This window comes from Spinacia oleracea, chromosome 6, assembly GCF_020520425.1.
Source record: "Spinacia oleracea cultivar Varoflay chromosome 6, BTI_SOV_V1, whole genome shotgun sequence".
Taxonomy (NCBI): domain Eukaryota; kingdom Viridiplantae; phylum Streptophyta; class Magnoliopsida; order Caryophyllales; family Amaranthaceae; genus Spinacia; species Spinacia oleracea.
Window position 1 is genome coordinate 94,084,396 of NC_079492.1, and position 20,897 is coordinate 94,105,292.

Genomic DNA, 20,897 nt, shown 5'->3' on the forward strand with positions numbered 1-20,897 from the left:
CTTTCTTATAGTATTAAGAATTGACTTCTAGTGTTGACTTTTATACTTTGTTAGACATGTCCAATATAGCTCCAACAAAGTTCTTACCATTTTATTTATGTTGAATATTCTTTTTCAACTAGATGATCTTACTAGAAGCTTCTAAAGTGCTCTAAGCATCGATCTATTCGAATGTCTAGGGACTAGACTCATTCGAGAATTAAATGGAAAAAGATATTAGGTTGTTAACCATTGGTAAAGCTGAGCGTTTAAACTCAATGCTTTATGATCTCAAAACTACATTGTATTTTGAATTCACAAACTCCAATCGGTTTGCCATTCGACTTTGAACTCGAAAACAACCATAAAAGTCGCTAAAAGAAACGTACATTTTAAATTGCTCACTTTCTCTCATTTCCGTGAATCGTTCTTGGATTCACTACCAATCGAGGAAATTTACTGTTACCCTTCTAAAAGGATTTACTGCAGCGCAAGATATTTAATTATAAACAATAATTAAAACATATATTGAAGCATGCAAAGTCTAAACATTTATCATGAGTAATAACTTGAGAATTAAAGAAATCATGCAATTTAAACAAGTCATTGGCATTTTATTCGAATTTATTGTTCCGGAAGGTGTGAATAAAATGAATCCAAGATCCTTAAATCATTGAAGAATTAAGCACATTATGTATTTAGACTCAATTCTAAAATATTTTAGGTAAGCAAATCCTTTATTAATAGTCTAGAAACTACTCTTGGTTGATAGGTACGTCTAAGAGCTTATTAGGTAAACCTATCTCATTTGCCACGACATCAAAGGACTACTTACTTATATCGTTGAGTTTCACCAAAACTAACATGTACTCACAATTATTTGTGTACCTTACCCCTTTAGGATCAATAAGTAACACCTCGCTATGGCGGAAAACTATTACTAAGATTGATGTAAAGGTTATCCAAGTAAGTGTTATTTTGGCATGGCACCTTTTAACTCAATTTTTAAAGGGGGATGTGGCAAATAAGCCCCATAACTTAAGTCTAGTGTGCAAATAAGCCCCATAACTTTTAATAGTAGCAAATCAGTCCCATACCTTCATAAATTAGTGCAATCAACCTCCACATGACATTTTCCGGGCAAATTAAACCTGAAAACCGCTCCTCTTTATAATTTCGCCGAGAAACAGCCACAAATTACCACTATACAATTTTTATACACCCCAAATACCAAATAAATACTTAATATATAAAATATTAATAATTACAATTCATTAAATCCATATTGAGAAAAAAAAATCAAGAGAAACGAGAGAACTGCAGTCTGCAAATACAACGTTCAAGGCTCTCCATAACTGTTATCTACCATGTCTTCCTCATCAGGTAATTTGTTTTCTTCTTCATTGAAACCAAAAGTATTGTTGACAGACTAATTAATATTGTCGGCTAAGTCTGAATCTTGATTGAAACCAAACCCTAATTATTATCTGCAAAATGAAATCAGCATGTTATATGATTGGATAAACCTAATTGTAAAACTTATAATAATTAGTATACATGTAAAGTAATTTGTTAATGGATTTGAACAATGGATACAGAATCCGACAACCAGAAGACTTTGGCAGACATACATAATCTTCCAGTAGCAAGCATATGAACTTCTTCACCAATTTGAGTTCATTTGTTTCATTTATATACTGATAAAAATTCATTATTTGATGATGCAGAACCTCCGAATGTTGTTAACCTCAAATGTTTTCATGGAGGAACATTAATTGATGGAAGTGATGATGTAATATACAAGGGTGGTTCATACATAGAAGGAGAAATAGACATATGTACATTCAATTTTAAGAGGGTAAAAATATTGATTGAGTGGTTGGGTTACTCTCAGAATTGTGTTTCTGTCCTTTATCTAGCCTCCAGATTTTATGTGATGACGAAACAATGGAGGAACTTAAGATTGAAGGGGCTATACATAGGGTTGTGGAGTTGTACCTTTTTCACGAGTTTGAAGAAGGAGAAAACGGAGAGCTTTTATATTAAGTGGATATCAATATTGATTACTCAGAGGAGCTCAATAGAAAAACTGCACAAGTTCTGGTGGAAGTAATAGACTATGATCAGATTGAGGAGGAGAAATATTGGAGCGAACCTGAGAATGTAATAGAAGATGTTGATGCAGGAAGTAGCGATGAAGAATTCATTGACGTGCAAATAAAGAAAAAAGAATGGGTCTCTAAGAGAAATAATTCTGGAAAAAAGAAGGTTGCAGATGAAAAGGAAACAGAGAAGGACAATGTGAATACTGAGGAAGGTGGACAACCAGACAAGTCAATAAGAGTAAAAGATAACTATTGGGGTATAGATGAACATTTTGAAGGAAATAGTGCCCTTGGTCCAAGTATGCATATAATATTAAGTCTAATAAATGCGGTTCAGTATTAATTAACAAGTTAATAATTCAGTGATATCAAGTGAGCTGAATGCCTAGCTAGAGGCCGCTTCAGTTCAAGTGGAATTAATTATATTAATCCACAGCTTACTCTTGACTGAACCCGTAGGGTCACACAAAATAGTACGTGAACGAGATTTGAAGTATTCAAAGGTAAGATTTTTAAGCAAAAATCAGCCAAACATTTGCAACCCAAATAGCCGAAAATCCTAGTAACCTTAAGGGCGATTCTAGTTGGTCAAGCTTAAGGCGGATCCGGACGTACTGTGGACTATCTACGGAGGGACGACACTTGGAGTCCTAAAGACTTGTTCTTGTTCGGTTCGGGCGCAGCTAGGGAGGGCACGCTACAAAGTGTATGCACCTAAATTATGCTATATGATTATGTGTAAATAATATGTTTCCTGGCTTTATGGTTTTTCCGCATGATTTATGTTTATTCATATGTATCATAACCTAACAGTGGTATCACGAGCCTCTTATTATTTTCATAATCTAAATTGCATGAACATGGTTAAATTTTACAAATTTTCAAAGAATTAAAGGGGTGATTAATTTTCGTAATTAATTGCAAATTGCGTTTATTTAATTATATGTACGCAGTTTTTCGGCAGTTTCTTCGTTACTCATCCAAATCGAGTGATTTTTGTGTCAATTCCGCATGTAAAAGGCATTCTAAAATTTTGACAAAAATAGTTATTTTCGGCCGAACCCAAAATTCCCAAATTCGAAGTATAACTATGACTTTTCGGAGGTTTTAGTTTTTCGAACGCAAAAGTTTGTAAATTTAAGATGTTAAATTAAGTATTTGCGATTCTTGTTGATAAATCTTGAGTTTTTGATTGACCTACTGTATATGTTTAACAATTATGAATGCCTAGACTTGTTAATTATACAACCTAGTTTGTAATTATGATTAATTTATTGAAATTCGAATAATTTAGAATTGATTTGATTTTCATGATTAATAAATAATTTAATTAGGTACCAATGATTAAAATCCACCATAAAAATTGTTAATTTATGTTAAATTTTTATGACCTAGATTTGAATCCATGTTAATCGGAAATTAATTGATTAATAAATTTTCGATTTTTCGCCCTAAAATTATGAAATTAATATGATTTATTAATTTGTCATTAATTTTGGAAATAAAAGTTTTAATTTTTATGCAATTCGCTCATAAAACTTGCACGCACAAAGCAATGGACGCTACGTGTTACCCTTAAGGGGTGTTGTATAGTGCGGGCATGCGACGACGAGCAAGGGAGCTTGTCGCCCATGCGGTACGATGCAACGAGCAAGAGCCATGGCACACGAGCACAAGGCAGCACGCTGCCCTGTGTCGAGTGCCGTGCGCATATGGGCGAGTGGGCAAGGGCGAAGTGCCAAGGCGCAAGCCTTCGGGCAGACGCGTGTGGGCAGCAAGCGTGCTGCGCCACAGCGCGCGCTGCCAAGCCTAGCAAGCAAGCAGACACAAGGCGACGAGCAAGCAGGCACGCGCAACGTGGCCTGCAGTGCTGCGTTGCGTGTGGCCTGCAGGCGCGACGAGCGAGCAAGCGCGCGCGCAGCGTGGCCTGCAGTGCTGCGTTGCGTGTGGTTGCTTACGTGTTTCTATACGAACAGTCGAGGGGCACTAAGCCTCGTGCACTCGATGGGGTTTGGGCGCAAGCTCAAGTGCCTCGTCGTGTTACGATTGAGTCGTTCTTAAATTTAATATTGAATTTTCAGTTCGGAAACGTTTTAATTAATTTTAAATTAATAATTTAAATTGTTTTCTCGGGTTTTAATTTTGAATATTATAATTATTATAAATTCTATTTATACTAATTATTTTACTAAAATTAAACCTTGAATTAATTTAAATTCATTTAATTCAGCTGAAAATAAATTAAATAAAATGGATTCAATTATAAATTTATATGAGCTTTAAATTTTAATTAAATTTGTATGTTTCCGGTTAGACTAGAAATACATTTTTATGTTTAAAGTTAGTAAAGCATATGAATTTATTGGTTTAAGTGGGAGCAATTTTAGTCATAAACTCTTGATTAGGTCTACAAATCCTTTAAGGTTAAACAACTTGATTAGAATTAATAAGGACTGAATAATTGGTAGATTATTGGTGCCCTTGATTAATTTATGCAAATATTTATGTGATGCATAACGTGTTTTACTAACCAACTATGTGGGACATTCATGATAATGAATGGGTGAATGGTATATATTGTATATGTACTGTTTTGCAGGTTATGAAGTGACTAGTATGGCCCAAATAGGATAGAAAATATGGTCTGCGTACCATTAATTTGAATGTAATTGGTCTAAAGCACCAAATTTGTTTTTCAATTCAAAAATGGTCTGCGTACCATCAAATAGTTGTAATTAGTTTAATTATAGCTTATCCTATTTGAAGAAAATGGCGCCTCCCGCGGAGATTTTCAAGACGGACTTTGAAGTTGAAGTTTCAAGATGAAGTCGGGCCATACTAGATCACATTTATCTTATGCATGCTTTAAGTTAATTATTGCTTTTAAATATGTCTTAAATATGCATGAGATCGAAGCTTGATTATGTTGCATGATTAAGGATTTTAGTTCACTTAAAATCTAACCAACATAATAAGAGCCTTAAGTTCCAAACTTAAAAATTGAGTTAAAAGGTGCCATGCCAATAACACTTACTTGGATATCCTTTTTTCATCGATCTTAGTAATAGTTTTCCGCCATAGCGAGGTGTTACTTATCGATACTAAAGGGGTAAGGTACACAAATAATTGTGAGTACATGTTAGTTTTGGTGAAACTCAACGATATAAGTAAGGAGTCCTTTTATGTCGTGGCAAAATCGATGGGTTTACCTAATAAGTTCTTAGACGTACCTATCAACCAAGAGTAGTTTCTAGACTATTAGCAAAAGGCTTTTGCTTACCTAAAAGATTTTAGAATTGAGTCTAAATACATAATGTGCTTAATTCTTCAATGGGTTTTAGGATCTTGGAATCATTTTATTCTACCTGCCGGAACACATAACTTGAATAAAATGCTAATGACTTGTTTGAATTGCATGATTGCTTTAATATTCAAGTTACTATTCATGATAAATGTTTAGACTTGGCATGCTTCAATATATGTTTTAATTATTGTTTATAATTAAATATCTTGCACTGTAGCAAACCCTTTTAGAAAGGTAACAGTAAATTTCTTCGATTGGTAGTGAATCTAAAAACGATTCACGGGAATTAGAGAAAATGAGCGATTTAAAATGTACGTTTCTTTTAGCGACTTTTATGGTTGTTTTCGAGTATCAAAGTCGAATGGCAAACCGATTGGTGCTTGTGAGTTCAAAATACACTGTAGTTTTGAGATCATAAAGCATTGAGTTTAAACGCTCAGCTTTACCAATGGTTAACAACCTAAAATCTTTTTCCATTTAATTCTCGAATGAGTCTAGACCCTAGACATTCGAATAGATCGATGCTTAGAGAACTTTAGAAGCTTCTGGTAAGATCATCTAGTTGAAACAAAATATTCAACATAAATTAAAATGGTAAAGAACCTTGTTGGAGTGACATTAGACATGTCTAACAAAGTATAAAAGTTAACACTAGAGAATTCAATTCTTAAGACTATAAGAAAGGGTACAATAAATAAGGAAACAAGGAACAAATGAAAGAAATTTACGATTCCGTTTCTACCTATAAGTTTATGTTTAAAGAGAAGTGACCTAGCAATCAAACTTCCTTGGTATCATATACCGCTTGAGGTTCTTACTTCGGTAATAACTCAAACAATGGAAGCTAGGATACACTAATGACCTACAAGTGGGAAATGAAGCATGGCAATGCTACATTAGTTGTAGGGTCTTCGATCTAGTTTGTTTTAAGTCCTTTCAAAGGCTGGAACATAATGGCTATTTTGTTCCATAATCAGCATACCTAAATTTCCGCCTCAAACACAGAAAGACTCACATTCAGAAGAACAAAAACAATGCTTGTTTGTTTGTCTATTTGAATAAAATGGTCAATTACGGGTTGAGTCAATATGCTTGATTAAAAACAAACAACTCTTTAAACTTTACTAGGTTCAAATCAATCTTTTGATATGAGTTCCACTAATCTTTGGCATTGTAGCTTAGACCATATCAACAAGTTAACATTTAAAAACTCTATTTTGATGAACTTTTGAAAGTTGATTGATTTCTAGATCAATTCAAGACAAGCTAGTCTTACTTGTTGAAAGTAACAAAAGATATGAACTATTGTTAGAACGCCTAGACAGTAGAGTTCAAAGTTAAAGAAAGGTTTTATGACTTTATTATTTCACACAGATTTGAGTGAATATTGGTTTATTTACTCAAAGTGATATAAGTTTGAATCCATTTGGCTAGTTCAAAGATTCAAAAGTATAAAATCCACATGGCAAGAAATCATTAAGATCTAGGTTAGATCATGACGATGATTACTTTAAGACCAAATATGATCATCAATGATTGTGTGTTGTAATTTCACAAGCTAGCTCCAGAAGATATGGCATACCTAAGTTAGAATGGTTGAATTCAATTTGTACTTGATTCGATCAATGATGAATCGTAAAAGCTTTCCTATAATTTCTAAAACAAAATGCTCAACTTCCACCAAACTCAACCAAATTCGTCAAAGCTATTGAAAAGTAATTTCAGGATATCTTTTCAATTATATATATCTAAAGAGTTGCTAAACTCAGTGGGAGCTTAGTGTTTGTTATTCAACAAACTAAGGCCCAAGTCTAGATATATGTTTCATTGTGATTTATTCAAATGAGACACAAGGGTATTGTTTATACCACGAATTTTTGAGAACATAATGTTTGTTTGCTCGAAATAATGTCCTTTTGGAGATTCGTTTCCAAAATGACAAGTGGGAGAAAATAGACCTCGAAAGTCTTCGAGGCGAACAACAAACATAAACGGACATTCCGGAGGATTTTCGAACTTCTTTAGAAAATCCGAACACATATTCTTTAAGGACTTTAGAAGTGGCCTTTAAAGAATAGCCATCTCTTAGAAGACTTTACAAGTGCTTCAAGGAGAACAGAATATTCAAAGGACTTTCAAGTGGCTATTGATATTCTATTGTTTGATGTTCTATACCCAAGTAGGCATAGGGTTCAAGTCACTGAAACTATGAGATTCTTCTATTAGATAGTAAAGAAACATGGAGTTCAGGCCACTGAAGCTATGCGATTCTTCTAATTAGATAGTGAAGAAACCTACAACTTGCAGTCAAACTATTATCATGTAGATTAATGAGTTTGTGACCTGTAAGAAAGCTATGACGAAACCCAGATTCCCTAAAATGGTTAGAGGCCATATATAGACTCAAATGTTTTAAATGGTTAGAGGCCATAAAACATACTCAATGTTTTGATGACAAAATTGAAATTTTACTGATTTGCAAGAATAGTTTCACACCTATTGGTTGCAAGTTTGTTTTAAGGATAAAAACCATCAAACATGAAATTGTGTTAACACACAAAGCTAGATTAGTTGCTAAAGGTTACAAGCAAATTCATGGCATGGATTGTTTTGAAACCTCATGCATAATCGTAATGCTCAAATCTATAAATCAAGCAATGATTGCATATTGGTAATTATGGCAATTGGATGACAAAACGTATTCCTCAGTCAAATGTTGGAAGAAACTATGTACATGGTATGTCATAGGATTTGTGGATCCAAATAAATACTTGAAAAGGAAAGCTAGCTTATGAAATCTAAGTACAGATTTAAGCAAGCAATTGTGAATTAGAAATGTATTTTAGTGAAGCTAATAAGTATTTTAGTTTCATAAAATGTACATGACTCTTATAGATATATAAGAAGTTTAGTGGGAGTACGTAAAACATAATTGGTCTTATGTGTATCACACACATATCTCTCTATTGTGAAATAACATTCAAATTCTAATGACTTAAATTTGAAATTATTTATCAATGATGGACCATGGCGAAACTTAGTACATACTGGGTATTAAGAGCTAGTTACAAAGATCTTATAATATTGTTTTGGATTAAGTAATGGCATTTACTAAATCAAACACGAAAGACTCAATTGGAGATATTCGACCCATATGAATAAATCTAAGTAAAAGATGTTTGAACTATGTATAAGCATTTACTAAGTTAAACATCAAAGGATCTAAGTGAGATTCTTAACCTATATTATATGTCAAAGAATTTAGCTGGATTCAGTATCTACTGAAACTAGAATGAGCTAAAGTTACATGATTAGAATTCAATTGGGAATTATTCTGCAAAAGAATTTATCATGTATGATATAATATGAGGATCGCCAAAAACGTATCGTATGACTTTAGGCATGACGAACATATACCAATCTCTATTGATCTAAGTGAAGATCAACTAGATTGAGATCAAGAATACTTATGGTACTTGAAAAGGTACATAGGAATAGTTCTTGATTCAAGGAAATAAAGATATGCTAAATATTGATGCTACACGCATAAACACTAGCAAAGGATCAAGCAAGACCCTTTGGAGTTAACCATTTACAAGGACGAGGTAAAGAGCATCGTGTTTTCGAAATGGCAACATGGATTGGAGACCATGAGTTGTTGCGTGGGAAATTAAAATATTAATTTCTATGTTCTAAGATACAGCTGGAAAGTCTTCAACATATCTGTGAACTGCTTGGATAAGCAAATCCAAACAAAGCATCACTAGCAACCTAAACAGTTGAAGTAAAAGTACTTATTGCCTAAGAAGCAATAAAACAGGGTTGTTTATGTTAAAGAGTTCTTCACTGAACTTGGGAAGATCACCTATCTGCTGGCTTGATGGTTCTTCATTGAAAAAATGCGTAGAACCACTCTTGAAGCAAGAAAAAGGTCTGCTAACTTGATGGTTCTTCATTGAGAAATGCGTAGAACCACCATTGTAGCGAGAAAGACTAGATCACAAAATAAACATACTCAAAAGATCTTATCATCTATCTCGAAGAACATTCGATGAAAAGGATATTAAGATTGGCAAAGCATGATAACTAAACCTATGCAACAAGTGAGAAGCAACACTTACATTGTAGCACTGGAAATCAAGCATAGCTTTGAATTCCATGAACTGTTTTAAAGATGGGTTTAAGGCCCATGGTTATAAAACACTGGGGTTGAAACATTTATCATATATGAAATGTATTTTTCATATTCCATTTAATCTTGGTTTAGTATTAAATGATGAGTCCGTTCAATTTGACGATATATTCAAGATAGACTGTCAGGACCAGTCCTATGACTAAGAAATGTCTATGAAGTGAACTTGAATGTCAAAAGTTGAAAATGGTCCCTGGTCGGAGTTTTCTATAAAATTGGACGCATAGAAAACGTCAGACGACTAGAATGCAAGATGACTAGTAGTTCTGTTTCTTGAACTATGTGGACATGGCAATGTCATAATCATTTGCATAGATACTTACTTTGGGAAGACTAGTATCGGACAGACCTATGAAACTTTACTGTAAGAGATGGAAATCTGTCATAAGTAAATTTCATTAAAATTATTAGACACTAAATCCTCAATACCTAAGTGATTTGAGATTGCTTGTTTGAGAAATGGTTACTTTGACGTTGACCAACCGTCGCACCGTAAAAGGAGGCTATAAAGGCAACGCTCAGGTAATCACCTATCAAACGAAGTCTAATCTCAAGATCGCAAGATTGGGATTGTCCTCCCATAAATCGGGATGAGATGCTTAAAAGTTGTACAAGGCCACTCGGAGAGCTAGAAACTGTAAAATGCATGGTCGTGCTCGGATGAATCATAGGCTATGATTATCTGTTTATTTGATCAGTTGAACTCTGAAACCGAGAAACACCTCTGGACATAATAAGGATGACAACTCTTACCTTATGTTCAAGAGCAAGCATCGAGCGATAAACAAATTAGGAAATGCACACTTGTCCCTAAGGACAAGTGGGAGACTGAAGAAAATATTGCCCTTGGTCCAAGTATGCATATAATATTAAGTCTAATAAATGCGGTTCAGTATTAATTAACAAGTTAATAATTCAGTGAGATCAAGTAAGCTGAATGCCTAGCTAGAGGCCGCTTCAGTTCAAGTGGAATTAATTATATTAGTCCACAGCTTACTCTTGACTGAACCCGTAGGGTCACACAAATAGTACGTGAACGAGATTTGAAGTATTCAAAGGTAAGATTTTTAAGCAAAAATCAACCAAACACTTGCAACCCAAATAGCCGAAAATCTTAGTAACCTTAAGGGCGATTCTAGTTGGTCAAGCTTAAGGCGGATCCGGACGTACTATGGACTATCTACGGAGGGACGACACTTGGAGTCCTAAAGACTTGTTCTTGTTCGGTTCGGGCGCAGCTAGGGAGGGCACGCTACAAAGTGTATGCACCTAAATTATGCTATATGATTATGTGTAAATAATATGTTTCCTGGCTTTATGGTTTTTCCGCATGATTTATGTTTATTTATATGTATCATAACCTAACACATTTTGAGCAAGATGACCAAGGCGAGGAACATAGTGAAGTAGATTCTAAGGATGAATGCCCACTTAGCCGTAGCGATGATGAGGAAGATCCTCAAATTCAATCGAAATGTGATTGGCCTCTCTATGATCCCAATACTCCATTTGGTTCCGTTCAAATAGAGTTGGGGAAATTATTCCAAAATGTCGACGAGTTAAAAAAAGCACTCATCTTATATAGTTGTCAAACACACAGGGCATGGAACTATTGTCATAACGAACCTCAAAGACTACTTGTAAAATGCAAATTTTATGGGAGTGAATGTCGTTGGAAGTTTAGTGCGAGGTACACAAAGGAATTTGGATGCTTAGAGATACGATTTCTAAAAGATGTTCACAGTTGCACACCCACTATGAAAAATAAAAGGGTGCATGCAGACTTTCTTGCCGAGGAATACCAAGAGAAGCTTCTCAAACATCCTACTTGGAAACTGAAGTTGTTCATTAAGGATGTAGAAGACACATATGGTGTCAAGATTAATAGGTGGAAAGCTGTTAGAGCTAAAAAATATGCGTTGTCTGCATGTGCTACGGTTGTGGAAAAGCAATATAAATCTCTTAGAAGTTATATGCATGAGTTGAAAACGTCTAATGTGGGTACTAGTGTGTTCCTAGTTTTGAAACCACACGTTTCACGCACAATTCCTCAATTTCATATGCTCTATATCAATTTTGCAGCTTTGAGACAAGGATTCCTCCATGGATGTAGAAGGGTGCTTGGCCTAGATGGGGCATTCCTTAAAGGATATTGTAAGGGTGAACTACTTAGTGCCACAGCAAGGGATGCCAATAATCAAATATTTCCGGTAGCATGGGCAATTGTAGAGTCTGAATCTAAAGAAAGCTGGTCTTGGTTTCTTAAACATCTTATAGATGATCTTGAAATGCTAGATGGGAAGGGATGGACTTTATTATCAGATCAACAAAAGGTATGTTCTAAATTTAGGTCTTTAATTATATTGTTTAATAAGAAAGAAGCCTTTTTTTAGGAAATTAATACATAGACTAGCTACTATATATAATTAAGTCTTTAATAGCTACTTTAGAACAACTACTGTCAATAGCTAACTGTATATACTTAGGTCTTTAATAGCTACTGTAGAACAACTAACAACTACTGTGAAAAGGCAGACATAATTCATTTTTTACGCCTAACTTGTTCAAAATTATTTGCAGGGATTAGTGCCTGTCATACCTTAACTTCTCCCTAAGGTTGAGCATAGACTATGCGCTAGACACATATTCACAAACTGGACCAAGATTACAAAAGGGGCACCTTTACATAAGCTATATTGGAAGGCAGTGAAAGCATATACTAAAGTTGACTTCGAAGATGCTATGAAAGACTTAAAGCAACAAAGTCCTAAAGCTTATGAAGAGATGTGTGCAAGAAATGTGAATAAATTTTGCAGATGCTTTTATAAGACTTGGGCAAGTACAGATGTTACTTGCAACAATATGGCAGAAACATTCAACTCATGGATCCTTGAAGCTAGGGAGAAACCAATTCTGACAATGCTAGAAGAAATAAGAAGACAACTTATGTCAAGGATGGTGGACAAGAAAACACAAGCCGGTAAATGCATAGGCATTGTTAGCCCTAGAATCCGATTGAAGTTAAATGATTTTAGAGAAGCTATCAGAAATTGGAGGCCGATCGAGGCAAACATTGATGCATATGAGGTACAACACGCGCATAACAACAATTTGTCATATACAGTTCGCTTAGATCAAAGGAAATGTGCATGCAGATATTGGGATTTGAATGGGATCCCATGTGAGCATGCAACTGCTACATTATGTGCTAAAAATGAGACTCCAGAGAATTATGTGGCATTTTGGTACAATAAAGAATGTTATGAAGCTGCTTATTCATCATGTATGGAGCCCGTTAACGGACAAACACTATGGAAGAAAGTTGATGAAGGTCCAATCTTACCAAGTGACGCAAGAGTGAAACATGGAAGGCCCTCGAACAAGAGAAAGAAGCCCTATGGGGAAGTTAAGAGGAAAACACATCTATATAGAGTTGTTAAAAGTGGTCAACAACGTTGTTCTAATTGCAAAGAACTCGGGCATAAAATAAGGACATGCCCACAAAGAGTTAAAAGTGGTTAACATATGTGTCTTATGTTGATGCCATCTTATTTGTTTAGATAGAATTGGGTTGATTCTATTGGACTACAGTTTTTGGTCTTGGTTACCTTTTATTTCTTTTTCATCTACATTTTTAAATGACAATATTTTTAGGGTACTTATTAAGGGTAGACCAATGTAGTTTTGGCATGTATGTAATGGTATTCTACTCCTCTCTAGCACATTTCTTTATATTACATTGTAAATTCAATTCTCTTTTTTAAGTTAAGACAAAGCAAACGAGAATCAAATGAAAAACCGTTATGACTTATGAAGCAATAAGTAAATTGGCAAGGACAAGTATTGCATACCTTCTGAAACACTGTAATCTAGCATCTGTAGGGGGGAAAAAAACAAAAAAAGGATCACGTAAGAATCATATATAAAGCAAACACAATAATAATTTTCAAAAAATCAGACAAGCCAATTGTCAATTTTGGATTTAATGGTTGAAAGACTAACTTAGACAATACATAAATTTAGTACTTGCATTCTAGTTTTAAGTGTTTAACTACCAAAACCCTTAAGTGCAAGAACCCCACTTTCTATTTTATGACTTCCTTTACAATTAGGCATTGCATTCTTAATTCATGGCAGCAGAACAGATACAATGGACAAGATATGGCTTCAGCTTAGATATGAACTAATACAGTAGATAGGATTAAGTTTGGTGATGGTCAAACCTGGAGTAATTAAGTTCTTCCTAGTTAAAGTGTTACTCTAGCTATATAATACGAATATTCATCTAGTTGCAACCATATAATACGAAAAAGACTATAGCTATATAATACGAATATTCATCTAGTTGCAACCATATAATACGAATAAGACTTTAGCTATATAATACAAATATTCATCTAGTTGGAAAAGTATAGTAAGCTTATAGCTAAATAATACAAATGTTCATCTAGTTGCAACAATACAATTTGCAATAATAAAATTAGGATTACGGAGTACTTTATTAAACATTTATATGGGTCAGAGGTGTTAAGATAGAATTGGATTAGGACTTTATCTTATATGTATACTTTGAGTATGCATGGTATTAAAGTAGTACTAGGAGTATGTTATTGGAGTGAACATCTAAGCGTGCTGTTGTAGCAAGTGTGCTTACCTGCATAAATTATAATTCTGAAAACATCATTGATTGTCAGTGGTATAATACCGGGACAACTTTGATGCCCTGTAAATAATAAGAGAAATCAGTCAATGACATTGTTCTGTGACTACGAGTTTGGGTAATACGAAGTATTTGTCAAGAGGATGATTAAACAACTCATGAAAGGAATTCTAGAGACAAAGAAGACCGGTTAAGATGCAAACGTTGAGGAACAAAACACAGAGAAGGCTAAAATGTCTTGTATTACAGCCTTACTAGTGCCTAATAAACTCTGTGAAAGAGATCCTGTTAAAATAAAATTAAGAATTTCAGCAATTAACAACTTCTAAAACTAAAACGGGCACCACACTAAAACTATCAAAGTAAAGGCGTGAACAAATTTCAGCATCACCTAATCTCAATCGAAGATCTGAGCTTTAGTCTCATCAAACTCAAATAATTTAAGAGTTCCACTTACGAGAATTGATTCATTCCTCTCCCTTGATGAGTTGAGCCCATATGTTGTTGTTAAACTTCCTCCAACAACATCAGGTAGTCAATTTTTATCTTCATCGACCTCTTTCTCTCTACTCTAGATAAATCATGCATCCACCGCCTACCTCATCTACCTCATGAAACTGAAGTTCTTCTCTGGATTTTACATCTTACCAACTTTCTAATGGCTATTTTATTTGTGATTTGTATAGATTATTTCAGAAATTGGGTCAGTAATAGTGAGTGGGAGATGGTGATGATTTCAGAAATTGGGTGAGGAAGATGAGAGAGGATGAAAGGTAGGTGAAGGGAACAATGGAGTTGCGTGGTGGTAGGTGGAAGGGGGTTTTCCAGAAGATGGTACATGGAAGAGTACAACAGGTGTCTTAAATTCTAAACTATACGAATTAAAATATATGTATTTCGTATTTTGTGTAAATCTGGTTTTCTGGTAGATTTTAAAGTATTCAGACTAAGAGTAATTGGAATATACTACTTAATAATTAAATTGCACAATTAAAAAAGATATGGGGCTAATTTACTTTAATCAAAAGTAAAGGGGTTTATTTGCACATAAGACCTAAGTTATGGGGTTCTTTTGCCGCATTTCCCATTTTTAAAGTTTGGAACTTAAGGCTCTTACTATGTTGGTTAGATTTTAAGTGAACCAAAATCCTTAATCATGCAACATAATCAAGCCACAATCTCATGCATAATTAAGACATATTTAAAGCAATAAATAACTTAAAGCATGCATAAGATATAATTGTGATCTAGTATGGCCCGACTTCATCTTGAAGCTTCAACTTCAAACTCCGTCTTGAAAATGGATTGGAAACTCCGTCTTGGATTTCACCATGGGAGGCGCCATTTTCTTCAAATAGGATAAGCTATAATTTAATCTAAGTACAACTATTTGATGGTACGCAGACCATATTTAAAGCAATAAAAGTTTGGTACTTTAGACCAATATTACATTCAAATTAATGGTACGTATACCATATTTTCTATCCTAATTGGGCCATACTAGTCACTTTCCATAACCTGCAAAACAGTACATTTACAAAATACCATTCACCCATTCATTTATCAAAGAATGGCCCACATAGCTGGTTAGTAGAACATGTTATGCATCACATAAATATTTGCAGCAATTAATCAAGGCTTCCGATAATCTACCAATTATTCAATCCTTATTAATTCTAATCAAGTTGTTTTAACCTTAAAGGAATGTAGACCTAATCAAGAGTTTATGACTAAAACGCTCCCACTAAAACCAAGAAATTTACATGCTTTACTAATTTTAAACTTAAAATTGTATTTCCTAGCCTAACCGGAAACATACAAATTTAATTAAAATTTAAAGCTCATATAAATTATTATTTGATTCCTTTAATTTATTTTCAGTTTATTAAATTAATTAATTTAAATTTAATTAAGGTTTTAATTTTAGTCAAATAATTAGTATAAATAAAATTTATAATAATTAAATTATACAAAATTAAATTCCGAGAAAAATTAAATTACGAATTTTAAAATTAATTAAAATCGTTCCAACTAAAAATCAAAATTAAATTAAAGCGTATCAATCTAGTCAAGACGAGCCCATGGGCTTGCGCCCATGCCCCGTCGAGTCCACGAGGCAGCATCGCCCCACTCGAGTGATTGCACATCAAGGCACGAGCAGCCACGCGCAAACGCAACAAACCAAGCAAGCCACGCTTGCGCGCAACAGCTTGCTCGCTGCATCGTAGCAGTGTTGGCTGGGCGAGGCAGCGCTCGCTGGTCGAGCCAGCTCTCGCTCCCTGCGCGCGCGCGCCTCGTCTCGCATGGTGCCTTGCCTCTCGCCCCATCCGCCCATGCACGTCGCAGCACTCGACGCAAGGCAGGGCTACTGCCTTGTGCTCACGTGCCACATGCTTGCTCGCTGCATACGTACCGCATGGGCGACGAGCTCCCTTGCTCGTCGTCGCATGCCCGCACTATACAACACCCCTTAAGGGTAACGCTTAGCGTCCATTGCTTTGTGCGTGCAAGATTCATGAGAGGATTTTATAAAAATCAAAACTTTATAATTTAAATTTATAGACTAATTAATAAATCATATTAATTCCATAAATTTAGGGCGAAAAATCAAAAATTTTATTATTCAAATTAATTTCCGATCAAGTTTATTTTCATGGATTCAAATCTAGGTCATAAAATTTTTAAATTTACCAAATTTAACGAATTTCATGGTGGTTTTTATTCATGGATTCCTAATTAAATTGTCAATTAATTATGAAAATCAAATAAAATTCTAAATTATTCGAATTTCAACAAATTAATTACAATTACAAATTAGGTTGTATAATTAACAAGCTTAGGCATTAAAATTGTTAAACATATACAGTAGGTCAATCATAGATTCAAGATTTACAAACAAGAACCGCAAATATTTAATTTAACATCCTAAAAATTATAAATTTTGCGTTCGAAAAACTAAAACCTCCAAAAAGTCATAGTTAGGATTCAAATTTGGGAATTCTGGGTTCGGCATCAAATCTAAGATTTTAGTCAAAATTTTAAAACGCCGTTTACATGCGAAATTCACTATAAAATTATACTTTTCCGACCATTATTCACTAAACTGCCGAAAATTCTGCGAACATATAATTAAATAATCGCACGAATTTGCAATTAATTACAAAAAACGAAATTAATCACCCCTTTAATTCATTGAAAATTTATAATTGTTCGGGAAAAATTGAGGTTGATATTGTAAAATAAAATAAAAGATAGAATGTTGTTTAAAAATTTATTATAAATTTGTCAAACGATACTCGCTACCTCAGACGCTACCAATTTTAACGTTTAACAAAAGCTACCAAACCGCTACCTCTACCGCTAACTAAATCGAACACTTACCAATTTTACGAGTAGCGAATTGATTAGATCAAAACGCTACCCACTACCTCAAACGCTACCGCTGAACACACCCTTCCTCCGTTATCTAATGATATTCCAATTTCCACTTTTCACGTTTGATAATGCAAAATTTATACTGTATCAATTTATCACTAATTTTACAATAGTAAAAATTCTAAACTTTTAATATTATAAAATACTCATTGAAATAGATCAAACAAGACCCAATCACATCCGTTTGAGAATATAGAAACACGTACCTATAGGCTATAATGATGTGATTTAAAACAATGGTCAAAATCTAGATTATCAACATGGTAACAAAAAAATTCAATTCATAATTTCTAGATTTGATAAAATAATAACACATCGTCCTTCTAATTTGAACTTTGATTCTTAGAAAGAAAAATAACTAACAGCAAAAAAAAAACAAAAAAGCAAATAATCAAGACTAGCTTGTCTAAGGCAATGAAAATGGAGAAGCAAGAGTCTCCACATAATCCAACATGTAACGAACATCCTCTATTAGGTTATGATACATATAAAGCATATATATTTCATGCGGAAAAACCATAAAGCCAGGAATCCAAATTAATTGCCACATAACAATTAGCATAATTTAGAATGCATACATTTGTAGCGTGCCCTCCCTAGCTGCTCCCGAACCGAACAAGAACAAGTTTAGGACTCTAAGTGTCGTCCCTCCGTAGATAGTCCACAACACGTTCGGATCCGCCTTAGATTTAATTAACTAGAATTCAACCTAAGGTTTCAAGTTATTAGAATATAATTGTGGCAAATTATTATCTTAGTTTTAACCTTAAAACTATATGAATACTTGAATTGGGTGATTATAAATTGTGAATGCCATCACCTATTTATAGGGTTGGAATAATGGAATTAGAAGTCTACTAGGTTTCAATTAATCTAATCCTATTAGAATTAGACATTAATTAAAACTAATAAGTTAATGTTTAATTCAACAACTAACTCTAGTAGCTTTAGGAAATTAATCTTTAATCTAAACCTAATCGCTTAAGGATTCGATGCATGCACGAACTCAACGCACACACGCACGCACATCCCAAGAGGGGCGCTGGCAATGCGCGCGCGCGGAGCAGGCTCGGCCCACAGCGCTGCACGCAGCCCATTGCTTGGGCGCGCCAACCTTGCCTTGCTCACTGGCCTGGCCTTGCGTGCTGCTTGGCTGGGCCTGCGTGCCTTGGCGGGCTGCTGTGTTGCCTTGCGCGCATGGGCTTGCTAGGCGCAGGCCTGGCTTCGTGCTGGGCCTTGCGTCTAGCAAGCTCGTCCGATGTTTATTTCGTACGACGCGCTTCCGATTAATTTTCCGATTCCGGAATTCATTTCCGATTCGAACAATATTTAATATTTCCGATTCCGGAATTAATTTCCGTATCGAACAAATATTTAATATTTCCGATTCCAGAAATATTTTTCGATTCCAATAATATTTCCGATTCCAACAATATTTCCATTTCTGGCAATATTTTCCATGCCGGCAATATTTCCATTTCCGATAATATTTTCCGATACGTACCATGTTTCCGTTTCCGGCAACATCTACGACTTGGATAATATTTATATTTCCGATACGATCCATATTTCCGTTTCCGGCAATATCATCGTTTCCGGAGTATTCATAATTTTCCTTTTGACGATTTCAGCTCCCATTGGAACCGAGATCCGTCGATTCTGAATATGCATAAATGGAGTTTTTTAATTCACTTAAATACTTGATTCGTTCACGTACTATTTGTGTGACCCTACGGGTTCAATCAAGAGTAAGCTGTGAATTAATATTATTAATTCCACTTGAACTGAAGCGGCCTCTAGCTAGGCATACAGTTCACTTGATCTCACTGAATTATTAACTTGTATAATAACTTAATACTGAACCGCATTTATTAGACTTAGCATTGAATGAATACTTGGACCAAGGGCATTATTTCCTTCAGTAATACCGACTTTTCCATTCCATATTTCAAACCTCAAATTCGAAGTTCTAAATTCAATCTTTCAAATTTCAAGTCCTATACTCAAAAGCTTCAAATTCCAAATCCATGATGGCGTAATGCCGAAATTTTCCTCATTCAATTTCAAATTCAAAATTCCAGGACCAAACACTTCAAAATTCCAAGTCCACGGCGGCATAATGCCGGACTTTCAAAATTCGAAACCCAATGTCTCAAATCCATGGTGGTGTAATGCCGGGATTTTCAAAATTCAAAGCCTCATACCCTATACAAAAATGCGTCTTTTCCATTTCAAAGTTCAAACTCCGAGTCAAATTCAAATTTCAAATTCATCTTCAAGCTACAAAAATCCTTGCCTTCCATTACTCCCAAATACAAAATTCGAAGGCGCTTCTCAAAGGGTTGAAATCCCCCTAAAATACTTCGAATATCAAAGGGTTGAAATTCCCCTAAAATACTTCGAATTTCAATGGGTTGAAATCCCCCTAAAATACTTAGAAATCCAATGCGTTGGAATTCCCCTAATATATTAACCGGTTGAAACTCCCCTAAAATATTCCAAATTCTACTTCGGGTTGAAACTCCCCTAAAATATTCCAAATTCTACTATGGGTTGAAATTCCCTTGAAATATTCCGAAATCCAATGGGTCAAAATTCCCCTAAAATATTGACGGGTTGAAATCCCCTTGAAGTAATACAAAATCAAATTCCATTTTAATCGGGTTGAAATCCCCTTGAAATAATACGAAATTCAATTCCCTTTCGATCGGGTTGAAACTCCTTGAAATACTACAAAATCCAATCTCCTAAAATATTTCCAATGGGTTGAAAATCCCTTGAAATAATACAAGTCCAATTTTCAAATTCCAATGGGTTGAAATTCCCCTAAAATAGTCCAAGTTCCAATAGATCGAAATCTTCTTTCTCGATATTTCAAGTTCTAGTACAAGGAGATAACTTCCACAAAAGAATGAAGCCCCTCTCAAATATTTCCAACGGGTCGCAAATCCCGAGTACAAATACAAAATCCAAAATCCCGAATCTCCGGAGTGGCACTTAGAGTCAAGTCTAGGTCTCATTCATTGCATGCATATCATATCATATGTCGGGAAGTCCAATTTCTAAAATTCAAATCATGTGGTAACGAGGTGCTCGGACTCATTCTCTCAGAATCCTATTCAAGATGACTTCACTAGCAACGACCGTAGCGGAGCTCTATGAACGTGTTGAAGAAGCTGAGGCTCGCATAAGGGCTCTCGAAGACAATCAGAAAACTCTTTT

General features: G+C 34.8%; 1 long non-coding RNA gene across 1 annotated transcript; it reads right to left on the reverse strand.

The window, feature by feature from the left end:
- Positions 1-1,124: 1,124 nt before the first annotated feature.
- LOC110777189 (uncharacterized) lies at positions 1,125-15,100 on the reverse strand. The gene is made up of 4 exons (XR_002530356.2): positions 14,698-15,100; positions 14,235-14,303; positions 13,432-13,456; positions 1,125-1,466 (listed from the first exon to the last, which is right to left on the reverse strand). It is a non-coding gene; the product is annotated as an uncharacterized lncRNA (long non-coding RNA).
- Between the last annotated feature and the right edge of the window lie 5,797 nt (positions 15,101-20,897).